The sequence below is a fragment of the Impatiens glandulifera genome, chromosome 6 (assembly GCF_907164915.1).
Source record: "Impatiens glandulifera chromosome 6, dImpGla2.1, whole genome shotgun sequence".
NCBI lineage: Eukaryota > Viridiplantae > Streptophyta > Magnoliopsida > Ericales > Balsaminaceae > Impatiens > Impatiens glandulifera.
This window is the reverse complement of record NC_061867.1, coordinates 19546621-19554798: the sequence shown is the minus strand read 5'-3', so window position 1 is coordinate 19554798 and position 8178 is coordinate 19546621.

Genomic DNA, 8178 nt, shown 5'->3' with positions numbered 1-8178 from the left:
TATCCTCACGCTTGAAACGGACACGAATTCATCCTGGTAGTTATCGATTATTTCACAAAGTGGGTCGAAGCTCAATCATACAAGGTTTTCAAGTCATCACATGTTGCCAAGTTCATACGAAACAACATCATTGCACGTTATGGAGTTCCTCATGCTTTGATCTCAGACAATGGTGGACACTTCCGGGGAGAAGTACTCAAAGTACTAGATGAATACATGATTGAACACCACAAATCCTCACCTTATCGTCCTCAAACGAATGACTTAGTAGAGGCAGCGAACAAGAACATCATAACTATCATCAAGAAGATGACTCAGACATACAAGGATTGGCACGAGAAGCTTCCATACGCCTTATGGGGATATAGAACAACCATTCGAACGTCAACGGGAGAAACGCCATTTGCATTGGTCTACGGAATGGATGCAGTGCAACCTATCGAAATCGAAGTTCCTACTTTAAGAGTTTTACTCGAGACACAAGTAGTGGAGGAAGATTGGTGTAAGTCATGGTACAATCAGCTATCCCTTATGGAAGACAAGAGGTTAGACGCATTATGTCACACGCAAGCATACCAAAGAAGAATGACCAGAGCTTTCAACAAGAAGGTGAAACCTAGGAACATTCAAGAAGGCGATTTAGTTCTAAAGAAGAACTTACGGATACTAGACCCTAGGGGGAAATTCCAAACACCATGGGAAGGACCCTACCTCATCAAGAAGGTCTTTTCAGGTGGCGCCACGAGATTGACCACCTTAGATGGAGAAGAACTCTCAGCACCCTTCAAAGTCGACATGCTCAAAAGATACTTCATCTAAAGCATGCGTGTTGAATCCCATACATCAAAGTTCATAACTTCACAAGTTGTGAACTACGTCAGACCTGATCTCTCTCGAGAGTACGTAGGCAACCCATCCAGGGTGCGGTCACCACTATCAATTATCGAAAGAAGTTGATAGACATTTCACATTACATGTATTCATTACACATACATCAAAGTTCATAACATCACAAGTTGTGAACTACGTTAGACCTGATCTCTCTCGAGAGTACGTAGGCAACCCATCCAGGGTGCGGTCACCACTATCAATTATCGAAAGAAGTTGATAGACATTTCATTTTACATAACATACATTCATTGCTCATTACATACATCAAAGTTCATAACTTCACAAGTTGTGAACTACGTTCGACCTGATCTCTCTCGAGAGTACGTAGGCAACCCATCCAGGGTGCGGTCACCACTATCAATTATCGAAAGAAGTTGATAGACATTTCATTTCACATAACATACATTGTTTGCTCATTAAATACATCAAAGTTCATAACTTCACAAGTTGTGAACTACGTGAGACCTGATCTCTCTCGAGAGTACGTAGGCAACCCATCCAGGGTGCGGTCACCACTATCAATTATCGAAAGAAGTTGATAGACATTTCATTTCACAACACATCGCATACATTCATTTCATATACATTAAAAAGGGAGTTAATCACACTCTAAGTTGACTCCTAAACCAAAAACTCTTAGTCAATACTAGGGGCATTTTTATTAAAATAAAAATGACTACAAGATCCTCACAGAGTCCCACTTGAGAAAATATAACGCCCAAAGCTAAAGTATTTTTCTCTTCGACTTATGATCTCACAAGATTTTCAAAACATTCACACATACACAAACATTTTTCACAAGCATGTGCATGGAACTACGTTGGACCTGAATTCCCCTAGCTATGGAATACGTAGATAGCTTGTATGAGCCCGGTCCTAAACATTTTCAAAAATCAAACCCTGTATCGACACTAGGGGCATTTTATGAAAATGAAATGATTGAAAGATCCCCAAAGAGTTAAAGACAACGAGAAATTGGGATCATAAATCTATCCAAAACAATCAAACCTCTTGTGTCGAAACTAGGGGCATTTGTGGAAGATAAAAAAAAAAGATAGACCCCTGATTTTTTTCTAATGCCAAGCGAACTGATGAGCGAGTGCAAGAAATAAGTAGGGATGCGGGAAAATACGTTTCTCCCCAATGGATGTCTCTTGACGAACTAATGTAACTTGTGGAATCCGAGTAAAGCGCTCCGCAAATGGATCTACCTCGAGCCTAGACGAAAGCTTAAACTACTGATGTTTAAGAGAGAGCTCATAAAAAGATGAATGCCCAAACTCGGAACCATGTCATCAACAAAGGCGATGTCTCATCTCAATTGGAGGTCAAGTGCCAAAGATCTAAGACCTCAAGAAAAGTAAAATCAATTAAACAAAGACTGTGTTGGTTGAGATATGAAATACAATACTGTTGTTCATTTAGATTCTATCTAATTGCTAAGCAAGAACAAAGTGTTTGAATCTATCAGATACACCCCGGTCATAAAGAAAAGAGGCCGAATAAAATAGAAAAATACTCGTAGAGGTTGAGATATTGAAATCACCATTTGTTGTTCATCTAGACTCTTGTCTAAATTGCCAATGCAAGAACAAGAATGTACCGATTCTATTAAATATAACCTGAGTATAAAAGAGCCCAAGGCCATAGAATCTTAAGCACACTGACCTCCGAATTTGAGAAGCGAGGCTCAACCTCATGACGCGTGGTTAAAAGATTAAGCATTCGAGCGAACAAATCCTTCGAAAAACTCAGGGCAAAACGTCTTGGCGAAAGACAAGTCCCCAAAAGTGACAGCATGAATCTCGAAGAACATCGATTACATGTGGTTTCCTCTCGACACACTCTAAGGAAGAAAATATGGAACCGATTCTTGAAAGTATTTCAAAACCGTTGAAGAAGACGCTAGTGTTTTGAAAATTAAGGAAGTCTAACTTCGAACTTAAATCACTAAACAAAATTGTGATTAAAAAGTGTTTCGCTAAACTGACCAGCGACACTTAAATCTATATAATCACTAAACAGAATTGTGATTAAATAGTATTTCGCTAAACTGACCAGCGATACTCAAATCCATATAATCACTAAGCAGAATTGTGATTAAAAAGTGTTTCGCTAAACTGACCAGCGGCACTTAAATCTACATAATCACTAAGCATAATTGTGATTAAATAGTATTCGCTAAACTGACCAGCAATACTTAAATCTATATAATCACTAAGAAGAATTGTGATTAAATAGTATTTCGCTAAACTGACCAGCGATACTCAAATCCATATAATCACTAAGCAGAATTGTGATTAAAAAGTGTTTCGCTAAACTGACCAGCGATACTCAAATCCATATAATCACTAAGCAGAATTGTGATTAAAAAGTGTTTCGCTAAACTGACCAGCGGCACTTAAATCTATATAATCACTAAGCAGAATTGTGATTAAATAGTATTCGCTAAACTGACCAGCGGCACTTAAATCTATATAATCACTAAGCAGAATTGTGATTAAATAGTATTCGCTAAACTGACCAGCAATACTTAAATCTATATAATCACTAAGTAGAATTGTGATTAAATAGTATTTCGCTAAACTGACCAGCGATACTCAAATCCTTATAATCACTAAGCAGAATTGTGATTAAAAAAATGTTTCGCTAAACTGACCAGCAGCACTTAAATCTATATAATCACTAAGCAGAATTGTGATTAAATAGTATTTCGCTAAACTGACCAGCGATACTTAAATCTATATAATCACTAAGCAGAATTGTGATTAAATAGTATTTCGCTAAACTGACCAGCGATACTCAAATCCATATAATCACTAAGCAGAATTGTGATTAAAAAGTGTTTCGCTAAACTGACCAACGGCACTTAAATCTATATAATCACTAAGCAGAATTGTTATTAAATAGTATTTCGCTAAACTGACCAGCGATACTCAAATCCTTATAATCACTAAGCAGAATTGTGATTAAAAAAGTGTTTCGCTAAACTGACCAGCGGCACTTAAATCTATATAATCACTAAGCAGAATTGTGATTAAATAGTATTTCGCTAAACTGACAGCGATACTTAAATATATATAATCACTAAGCAGAATTGTGATTAAATAGTATTTCGCTAAACTGACCAGCGATACTTAAATCTATATAATCACTAAGCAGAATTGTGATTAAATAGTATTTCGCTAAATTGACCAGCGATACTCAAATCCATACAATCACTAAGCAGAATTGTGATTAAAACGTGTTTCGCTAAACTGACCAGCGGCACTTAAATCTATATAATCACTAAGCAGAATTGTGATTAAATAGTATTTCGCTAAACTGACCAGCGATACTTAAATCTATATAATCACTAAGCAGAATTGTGATTAAATAGTATTTCGCTAAATTGACTAGCGATACTTAGATTCTATATAATCACTAAGCAGAATTGTGATTAAAAAATGTTTCGCTAAACTGACCAGCGGCACTTAAATCTATATAATCACTAAGCAGAATTGTGATTAAATAGTATTCGCTAAACTGACCAGCGATACTTAAATCTATATAATCACTAAACAGAATTGTGATTAAATAGTATTTCGCTAAATTGACCAGCGATACTTAGATTCATAATAATCACTAAGTAGAATTGTGATTAAAAAGTATTTCGCTAAACTGACCAGCGATACTTAAATAATCACTAATCAGAATTGTGATTAAAAAGTATTTCGCTAAACTGACCAGCGACACTCAAATCTATATAATCACTAAGTAGAATTGTGATTAAATAGTATTTCGCTAAAAAAAAATACAATCAGCAAACTAAGTCAAGATGTGTACTCATGTACAATCCAAAGACTAGGCGAGGTGTGTAGAAATATGGTCGAAACTACCAGGCTCGATCTACATGATCGATAAACCAGGAGCGATGCATATTCTAAACAAAGGTGAATCGTCAACGAGTGGATGATAAACCGACTTTGAAGAATGAAGGGTAAATTTCACGGGTCTCCCGAGAGACTCGTCAGGTTTGTTCTCTTTTCATTCAAGGAAGCCAATAAATAAACTATAAATTGGGTGTTTTCCAAACGCAGTGCCTATTTTCAAGCTTGGACATGCATTTTTCTAAACCGAGTGTTTTCTACAAATTTTGTCCAAGAAGGGCATTCTATAGACACTCATTTTTCACAATTAATTTTATAGTTTATGCTTTACATAAATCTGAGTCTATAAAATTTTCTCGAATTCATTCATGGACTCATTGCACGATTTATATTAAAGACGATTATTTTTAGAACAATTGAGTTTTTGAAAATAATTGATTTTGGATTCTTAATAAAGTTAAGGTAGTAATTTGTCTATGTTACAACACTTAGAGAAGTTATTATACTTAGAATATTCAAGGTTTTATTTAATTAATTACCTTGGTATTTATAAAAAAAATAAAAATTAAAAAAAAATTAAAAAAAAATAAATAAATATTTTACAAAATATATATTAGCGTTTTTATAAAATTTCGTTAGTTATATTTTGTTTGTTAGATTAGTTAGATTAAACTTTGAAATTTGATTTCTTGAATAAGTTAGTTTGCATTTTATTTATTTAATTAGAATTGTTCCTTATAAATAGGAATAATTAAAAATAAAATTGTTTATTTTTGTTTTTAACGAAATCTTTTTTTTGTAGGATGAAGGGTGTGTAAAGGGATAACGTGCAAAAATAAAAAGATAACGGTGTCTACACAATAATGAGAAGCATCCTAGGTCAAAGAAGGAAAAAAGAGATTGCTAAAATAAAGGAAGAAGTTGTCAAAGGAAGAATAATTCAGCCGCGTTGAAGAGAAGCTTGGTCATTTTTAATTAAAAATTAAAATGACCAAGTATTACATCATTTATTAAATAAAGTTTAAATCCCATTGGATGAAAACTTGACATTTATTGACATGTCAAGTGGAGATTGCTCCATTATTTTAAACATTTGTAAATGTTTAAAATAGTTTTTTTTCCAACGGTCAAGTGTGTTAAATGGCCTTTGGGCCCTAGGGTTTCATAGCTTTGCCTATAAATACCTCTCTTAACACCCTAGTAAAGGACTTCAACTTTCGACCTTCAATCTTCACCTTCTTCTCTCTTTACACATTAGGCTGCCGAATTAGACCCTACTTTTCTAAAAAACCTAAGCAAGAGCACCAACTAGATTTGTTGAGTCACAAGTCTCTTGATTAGGGTTTTCATTTTTTTGCAAGGATATAAAGAGTAACCCTTTGTAAGCTCTTTTTCCTTTCTTTTGTTTATTTAAATTTGAATTTGAATTTTACTTTCATTTGATTTTTATTTTCTTTGTACTTTATTTTATGCATGATTTCCTTTAAATTTATTGTTTTGATAGGCGTGTAGGTTTTATTTATGTACCTTAATCATGTAAATAAGTAGAATAGAAATAACATGTAAATAAATAAATAAAAAAGCAGAAAAAGTTTTCAAAAACACTACCAAAATAAAAAAAAATGTAAAATTTGCCTTATTTTGTATAGTTGATTTTTTTATTCTTTTAAGTAACTAGATCTAAAGTTTTTTTTATTTATATAAATGTTTAATTGTATTATTATAATTTTTCTGCAAAGTTTCATGTTAATTGGGATCCATTTGGATCACCAAATAATTTTTTTTAGCTAAGATTAGGTGGAAAAACCAAAAAAACAGCAAGTTATTCTACAAGGAGACGCATGTTCTTCAGCCTTCCAGCACTTCTCCCAGGGTCTCGGCGCTTTCCAGACGACGCTTGCTCTGCTTCAGCTGCTGCTGAATCGGACTTCTGACGCTTCCCAGGCGACGCTTGCTGCAGTCTTCAACTTTTTTATTTTTTTTATTTGTTTATTTGTTTATTTTTTTTATTTCTGCATTTTAGATTTAGGTTTATTTTTTGTTGACATTTTTTTTATTAGTTAAGAGTTTGTGACTTGTGTTTGATCCTAGGTTAGAAAAAAAAATTAAAATTAAATCCTAACTAAAATTGAACTTAGCCCAAACTTAGACTTATAATTTTCTTTAGACATAGGACTTTTTTATTTTATTTTATTTTATTTATTATTATTTTATTATTTTATTATTATTTTTATTATTTTCATTATTATTTTTATTTAAATAAAAAAACCCCAAAATAGTAAAATTTTAGACCTTTAAATAATTCACTAAAGTTTCTTAAAAATTAATCTAGACTTAGGCCAATTAATTTTTGATTAATAACTTGCCTAGTTTTGATTTTTAGGATAATTTTATGTGTGAATTATTTGCTCTCGTTTTCTTTTATCTTTGCTTATTTGTTTATCTCATGCAAACTCATTAAATGCTTAAAATGGAAAATCCTAAAATGTAAACGTAAGAATGTTTAAAGAAAGACCAAAATTAATTAGTAGAGACCTTAGGGGCGTTGTGGGACATAGCGTCTAAGAAACCCTTTCCCACACGTAACCAAACGCCGAACTCACATCTCTTAAATTCCTAATTTTTGAAATTAGGTGGCCACTCTCTAGTCGTGAGGTTAATTAATACTGAAAAAAGTTAAAAAAGGCCTATGACATACTTCCCATTAAAAAACTCCCAATCTCTCCCAGATTCGACGGGAAGGTAAGATATGGAGTTGTCTATAAAGCCTCGTTTTTAAAACTTAAATTTTTTCAACATTAAAATTAATTCCCCTCACGTTTTCAAAAAATAAATTTTTTAAAGAGTGCCCAGAATTTTCAAACTAGTTGATCAAAAGTCTTTTTTAAAAAAAATCGATCACAACTCCACGAGTTAAACTGCACGTTTAATTACGGTTCTACTTCAGACTAGTCTGAAGGAGTTAGACTGCACATCTAACTTTCACAATCCATTAGACTGCACGTCTAACTCCACGAGTTAGACTGCACGTCTAACTACGAGTTCATTAGACTGCACGTCTAACTCCACGAGTTAGACTACACGTCTAATTCTGAGTCCATTAGACTGCACGTCTAACTCTACGAGTTAGACTGCACGTCTAATTACTCCAGTTAGACTGCACATCTAACACCGGTTAGTTAGACTACACGTCTAACTTCGCTAGTTAGATTGCACGTCTAACATTGTGCATCTAATACCAAATCGGTCTAATGAACCTCATTAGAACCAAGTCTAATGAAATTTGATTTCAATACACCTGTATCAAAAACAATTAGACGCATATACAATCCATTCATCATTTCATCATAAAAATTCCAATAGTCAAACTATTTTAACACTTTGTCAAAATAAATTGACCCAATAATTTCCCCCTTTT